Below are 7,940 nucleotides of genomic sequence, written 5' to 3' on the forward strand. Positions count from 1 at the left end.
CCCCCTTTTAGCTTTGCTGCCACTGAGCATCCCTGAGAAACGGGGGGTGGGGGGGGGCGGTACTGTGCTCCCAGGGGCTGCCGCTAGCACTGATGGACCATTTCAGCAGTGACCCACGGACAGTGGTGACCTACAGACCAGGCTTGTGGATATCTGAGGAGCAGTCTGCTCACAAGCCAGGAGGGCAGAGTGGTGGGGGGAAGAAAAAAGGGGCAACATGCCTAGTAGTTTCACAGAAAGCGTCCTCTTGGCTACAAGTCCTAATGCTCATCCCCATCTACCACGTGTCATGGTGGAATCAGCCCCACTCCCTCTCCCAGGACACTGAATCACTGTCACATTCCCTACAGCTGAGTAGCCAGTTATTTGCACTGAAATTGCACGGGTGGTAGCACATGCAGCAAATTCTTTTGCTTCGGCTTAGCTCTAAAATAACTCTGTGAGGCTTCTATGTTTAGGACTGTGATTATTTCTTCCCACTGCACCCAGCCTCCCAGAGCACTGCTTGATATTGCAGAACGGGGAGGACTGAGAGAGCAATGCCATTGGGTGAAGCAGAGACTAGCCCCTGCAATTATGAGCCAACAACTGAAGGGCTCAGATCTGTCTCAATGTAGCACTAACAAGGTTCTTTAAGTGAAATGGTGCTGGATGCTAGTTCGGGAGTGGAGCTGCATACCCTGTGCGTGAGCCTGCCCAGTGTAAATGAAAATGCAGAGCAAGCAGGGATGAGCAGGACAGGCGGCAAAGGGGAACCTGATTAATCAGGACTCTGGTGCGTAGCTCCCGTGTTAAGGCAGCCTTGGAGCAGGAGTAGGTGCCAAGAAGGAATAGCCCAGCTAAGCACTTGTTCTGCACTCACGCCCCACCTCTTATTAGCTCTGTACGTTTGTGAGTGAGGCCATGGGCTTGAGCGACTTCCTCCACTCAGTGCAAAGACTGCGCCTTATTTGCATCCATCCCCAGACCCCAGACCTACTTGCCGGGGTGCTGGAATTAGGAGTGCTGGGGGTGTGGCAGCACCCCCTGGCTTGCCGTGGTTTCCATCATACACAGGGTTTACAATTTTGTTCAGTAGCTTTCAGTACCCCCACTAGAAAACCTGTTCCAACGCCACTGCCCACTTGGGCCCTTAGCCAGCAAGGTTCTTAAGCTCATGTCTCATGTCATGATGTGAGCAGTGTTATCAGCTGCAATGGAAATATGTGCTTAGAAGTCAGGCTCATGCTTAAGTTCCTTGCTGAATCAGGGCCTTCCTGGCATGCACTGCTTCCTCACTGTGCAAGGACTTGTAGAATCCAGGTCTCTATAGCACGAGGATATCGGCCATCCTCACTTCAACGGCCTTTGCCTGTGCACTGAACTGGGCAACCAAACCTCACTGTTCAACGCGGAATGGAACAAGGCACGGATGGCCGTTTTGTTCCGTGGTTGTACAGCACCTAGCACTATGGTGTTCTTGACTGGCGTGTCTGGATGCTACCACAATATAAATAATAACTAATACATTATAGTAACCATCTTTCCCCCGGTGCCTGCAGATAGCAGTGCATAACTGGCCACTTGTGTTACAGGGAGGGGAGTCATATGACACTGAAGAATCAAATAATGGCTCTTTGCTGGAGGCAGAGCACAGAACTTAATTGCCAGGACAAGCACAGGTTTGACATTTCCTATCGCTTATAATCTTTAAATCCCAAGCTCTAAAATGATTTCCATCTGATTTCCATGACTATGTTCTTCTTTTAACATGCAACAGGCTCCACAAGTCAAACAAAAGGTTGTGCTGCACGGAGATTTAGCTGAGCGAGAGGGAAATAGACTAATAGGTACAATTTACCTGCTGACTTCAGTGCTGGGTGCACTCATGCCTGCACAGCTGGGACCAATGGCATCTGCACCAGGGGCAAGGATAACAAGCAGCACCAGCTGGATGGTCACCTGCCAAAACCATCATCTCAATCCACCCCCAGCTAAGAAATTTTTAGGAGCAGGAAAAGATTATCTTGCCCTTTCCTTTAGCTTTCTCCTATCCCATAATCCCCTCTGCCCTAATCCACACTGAGGCTCTGTTGGAGCAGGCAATCAGGATTCCTGCAGCCTAGTCTTACCTCTGCCACTGACTTATTATGAATCTTTGAGCATGTCATTGAAATCAGCTGCACTGGCAGTCACTGTTGCCCACTCGAGTCTTATGATATTTGGTGTTTTTCTTGATGCCCTACTTCCTTGAGTCGTGTGAGTGTTTATTGAATGAACGCAGAGAGTCTCACAAACCAACCCAATGTCTAGCTCTGGTTGTGGAGAGAAGCTTGCAAACATGACACGTGTGCATCCTGAAGGCTCAACAACCAGAAGTAAGTATTTAATAAAGCTCTTATGGTGTTTGGGGCCCAGCTCATGATTTTTTGAACGCTTAGAGTTGACAATACTGTATACATTTACCATCCCATAGTGTCTGTTCTATCTTTGTTGTTTAGGTTATGGCACCTCATTTTTAAAGCTTTTTCTGGACTTTATCAATACTCCTTCAAGATCTGGGAAGTGTCTATAATGAAACCACTAGTGGGAGAGAGTGTAAAAAATATTCTTACACAGAATCCACTCCAAGATCTTATGCAGCAGGCCTCTTCTGAGGTATCTTGTATCAGGGCCAAACATTTATAGAGGGGGACTGAGAATTTTTCCTGGCCTCTTAAGTACGGTTGTACTAGACAAAATAGGTGGAATGATAAGACACGTACACCCAACACAGGAAAAAAAACTTGTTTGGACTTGGTACCGTGAAGAAACTGCTACAGAACAGTTTATCCTTGTAAAGTTATGAGCCCTGAAATGCTGCCAAAGGCAGGATCACACAAGGTAAAGCTGCTTGGGTGAACTTTACTTTATATGTATGTTTTCATAATCCATTTACTGATTAGCTTGGACCAGCAATCAGTAATGTCTCCATTTATGCCACACAAAATGGGCTTTTTAAAGAACAAGCATTTATTTGATGTCAAGCAGCAATGCAACATACAGAATCTTTGAGGGTTGTTTTTTTTCCTTGGTGAAATTTTCAAAAGTGCCTAAATGATTTAGGAGCCTAAACCCCATTTTTCGAAAGAGACAGCTTTGGTCTGCTAAGTGCCTAAGTTACTTCTGAAAATGGGAATTAGGTTCCTAAGTCATTTTTGAAAAATATACCCCCAACTCATTATTTCACATCCCTACACACTCAGTGGCCTGTCTCATTTACACCTCTCCCTTACTTCTTTCCTGCCCCATCTTTTCATTTTCCTGCCCTCCTCATGATAACAAAGCCATACCACTGTTCCTGAGGGAAGCCTGGCTTCAGTCTCATTAGAAACTACAGGACTTGGTGGCCATCTTTCCTAGGGCACCCTCCCTTTTATTTACAAATGTGAAAGGGATATAGCAGTTATTTCACTGAGGGGACCCTCTGGCTTCAGTCCCAGTAGCAGCAGTGGGATGTGATTGCCATTTTGGATAAGGGCACAAACTTCCTGAGACTCAAGGCAGAAATCCACAAGGACCCCTTTTAAAGTCTTGTGCAAGACTCACAATGAAATTGTGAGTGCTGGCAATGGTTTTGTGAGGCTTTCCTAAACTTGTGTGTTTAGTGAGTTTTGAGATCCTGTGTTCGGGAATGCTATACAAGTGCAAAGATTAATTCGTAGGCCTTTAATCAGATCAGGTAGCACAGAGTTCCTCGTACATATTCCAGAAATAGGTGCCCTCAGCTCTACAGACATTGCTACTCCACATGCATTGTTTTACCACATTGTGTCTATTTATTGATGAGGGCAAGTGTTTAATCAACAGTTTACTTTTTGGAAGTGAGGAAACTGGCTTTTTCTGCTCCTTAGGAACAAACACATGATCTGTCCTCTCTGCCTTCCGCTCTCTTCACATCTGACCTCTCCTCAACCCCCACCTCTTGGGCAAGTTTCTCAGAGATGAATACAACAAACTGTAGGAGGAGCAATATTAGTAACCGGAGCCCAGTCCTGTAAAGTGCCAATTGCTGTCAATGAGCGTTGAGGATCTGGCTCTTTGGACCATGAAAAAGATGTGTTGCCATAATGCTATGTTTCCACTGGAAAAACAATGAGAATGCGAGAGAGGCCCAAATAACCCAAATGCTGAGGAAATTCAGCACAGAACCTGGGTCTATCTCAAATGAAAAGCAAAAGCTACTGTATGCAGGGCAGAAGCAACAGCAGAACTATAATCTCTGTAACGTTTCAAATGTGCCACCTTGTGGCAGGAAGCATGATCATCAGATCGCCACCCAGGTCTTTACTCACAAACATCATGTGTGGATGGATTAATACTGCACATCCGTCTATGAACACACAAAGGTTAACACTTTCCTTCCATACATCTTCCAAGAAAGATAAACCCAAAGGTTTTGTTTTTTTTTACAAACACTTGTATTGTGTAATACTGTAAGATAGAGGCAATCCAGCGTTATAAATACCCCTATTCTTTTATCCGGCAAACACGCACACACCTGCTTAGCTGTCCACATGCAAGCAGTCCTGCTGAAGTCAACCATTTTTCTTCCACTTTTTGCTGCCTCACAGCACGTCAGGCCTTGAAAATACTAGTAAACAGTGTGACTAACATGCTGTCAATATAAAGTTCTTTCCTTCCCCTAGCAGGGAGTAACAGCATCCTCTGGAAGCAACAGATTTCACTGGGGGGAAAGCTACAGTTATTTGTATAGACTGTGGAGTGATTTACAATGATCAGCTATTACAGGACAGGAAGAAGAAAGTAAGCCTGGACTGGTTATAGAGACGGGCTCAAACTAAATCCCCAGAGTCAAACATCCCTGACCATTGTTGCGATTTGGTTCAGAACCACACGTCGCAGCTTGTGTCCATCTGTACTTATTACACAATGTAGTATAGAAAAGCTGGTGTTTTAAAGACGCAACAAGTGTTTGTAAAGCACCTAGCACAATGTGGCCCCACCAGGCCCTGATCTGGATCTCTATGTGCTACCATAATCCAAATAATAAACACACTGATCAGGAACTAGAGAAGTAGAACATAAGACACCTAATCTATCAACAAAGATCATTCAACAGCATTCAAAAGAACCACCTCTCAAAGGGACCGAAGTTCATTACTATTTGATGACTGGTTGGTGGTCTGTCTGCTAGAAACCGTCTCAGCTGTATCAGACTTTATACTGGCACTAAGTGGTACCTTCACTGGTAGCTTCAGCAGAGAAACCAAACAGTGACTGGGCACTGCAAAATGAAATCACGTATCTGGTTTGTTTGTTTTTTGTAGTAGCTCCTCTTTGTCATACCTGAGCACAACACCCACCACTAACCAGGTCAGGTGTGAGGCACAGGTTGTGCTGTCACTGGCTGAGCTGTTCTTGTTCTGGGGACAGAGGATTCAGCGCTCCAGGACTTTGACACTTTTCTTGAGCACCCACTGAACACTTACAAAATGGAAGACCAAATATGAACTGCCCCTCCAAACAAGTGCATTTCCCTTCCTGGATTTTCAAAGGACAGGCAATGAACATTTAAGGAAAAAAAAAGTTGGAGGGTCTTCGGTGAGACTGACAATAAACATAGTATGCACGTGGTCCCACTAACGTCAGCGGAAATGATTTTACTATTTGCTTTCTTTCAGGCTGTAATATTAATAAGCGCCTTTTACAATAATAATAAGGTGCTTTTACAACTCGTGAAAACTACTGTGGGCTATAACCACAGAGGAACTGAAGCTTACACCACCACTTCTTGGTGCATAGCTAGCCAGTGCAACTCACAAACCCTGGGTTAGGTACACACAATATAGGTGCCTAAGAATGCAAGGCACAGAAGCCAGCATGCTGAGTGGGGAGCAGTCTAAACTAACCAATAGAAAACGCCAAGAGAGGGGCAGCGTCTAAGCCCCACCCCTCAAAGGAAGCTAGGTGCCTAACTCTGGTGTAGAGGGAGATGCCTATCTCCACTCAGGAGTCACAGCAGTGAACCTTCTCCTGGAGTTAGGCACCAAACCCAGGTCCGTCCTTTCTGGAAAAAAAGAATGAAGAGGGAAAGACTCCCCACCTTTGCATTATAGCTACTAGTCCAGTAGGCAGAGCACTCTCCTCAGATGTGGAGAGGAGTTTTCAAATCTCTGTTCCACCTGATTTGCCACAGGGGCTTAAACCCACATCCCCCTAGCCCAGGTGAGTGCCCTAACCACCAGGCTACTGGGTACTCTGGGCTGGGTTGGTCTCAATCTCTCCTGTTAAACCTGTTCAACTTTGTATAACTAAGTAAATATGTGTTGGAGTAGGGACTTGAATTTGGGTTGCCCATATCCCAAGTAAGTGCCCAAACCACTATGCGCTCTCTTCTCTCCCACCCTGTCAATACTGAAGGCTTTATACACAGTGACACAGTTTCAACATGAGAGCAAGCAAGTCCCACCTCAGACTTGCCTAGGGGTCAGAGCACTCATGGTTTGTAGGAGATGTGAGTTCAAATACCCTCTTTAAATCAGGCACAACAGGGACTTGAACCTACATCCCAGGTGAGTGCCCTAACCACTGGGAAAACTGGACACACACAGCCAGCCCTCAAAATTCCTGCTCTGGGCACTCTGGCTTTCTTTTGTACAAGGCCCAAGCTGACAGGCATGGTCCAAAAACCCTTACGCGATGAAGCCCTGCGGACAAGACAGGGAGGTGAATGCCTTGTTTGAGAATCCCAGGGGGGGCTTGTGGGTGAGATAAGTCCTGGCACTACCGAGCTGCCCAGGATGCGAGGCGGTTTCGAATATATCTAACACACAGGGCATAGGGGAACCTCCAGGGTTAGACAGCAGCTGAGCAGAGGCTTTGAGGATCTCAGTGGCACCTGAATGTTGGTGTTAGATGCCTAGTCTGCCACTTTAGATGCTTAAGTCCCCTTGTAGATCAAGCCCTTTCTTTGTCGATATCAAATACCACAAATGTAGCAGGGGCATAGCCATGAGAGGGCTACACCCCAGCCAACAGGTATCCAGGTCCACCCAAATCTGAGCCTGAGGGTATGTCAGAGACATACAGTAGCTCTCATCAAGCTAGTGCATGAAAACAGACCATAGCTGCAGTCACAGCAGCACCAGTAGCGCGTGCGGGGCAGCTGCCCCACTGCACACCCATCTGCAATGCTTGTATGGATTCAGGGCGGCTAGCACTAGCCCATCCTGCAGCTCACGCTGCTGCAGCAACGTCTGTTTTTAGCAGAGCTCATCCAGGTACGTTTTGCAAGCTGGGAATCACGACTTTCCGATCGAATATAGACGTACTCGAAGAGCACATCTGCATGGCAGCTAGGAAGGTGCTTCCCAACATGGGTGAAGCAGACAGACATGAACTAACTGCTCAAGTTGGCAAACTAAAAAGAATGGCCCAGAGGTAGCAAGGAGTTCGAGGTGGGTCTGTATTCAAGCAGAGCTAGCGCGTCTGTCTTCCTGAGCTGGGAAGCAGAAGCACACTCCCAGCTGCTGTGTAGATGTACCCCAGAGCACCCATCCCAGCACTGTCCTCCCCTTGGATGCTCCCCCGATGCTTCTGGCTGAGCTTGGGACGGCTCTGGAGTGCAGCTGGTGGAGAAGATGCAGAGCAAGGACAGGAAGGAGAATCTATTTCCAGCTCCAGGGACCTGGATGGATCCTATGACCATGGGTGCAGCATCCACTTAGCCACCATGTGTGGGGCGCAGCCCAAACAGGCCTTCAGTCTCCAGCGTTGGAGAGACATGGGAGGGATTCACCACACAACAAAAGCTTCCATACACAGCAACCCAGCCCAGAACACTTCCCCTCCCCATCCCCTTTCTGCCTTCATTCCCCGCCATTGCTTTCTCAGGCCCACCCATGGCTACATTCTCTGGGACAAATACAAAGATTTCTCTCCTCCCCCCCCCACGCAGG

The sequence above is a fragment of the Emydura macquarii genome, unplaced genomic scaffold (genome assembly GCF_026122565.2).
Source record: "Emydura macquarii macquarii isolate MOO-44397 ecotype Brisbane River unplaced genomic scaffold, CSIRO-AGI_Emac_v2 contig_1045, whole genome shotgun sequence".
Lineage (NCBI taxonomy): Eukaryota > Metazoa > Chordata > Testudines > Chelidae > Emydura > Emydura macquarii.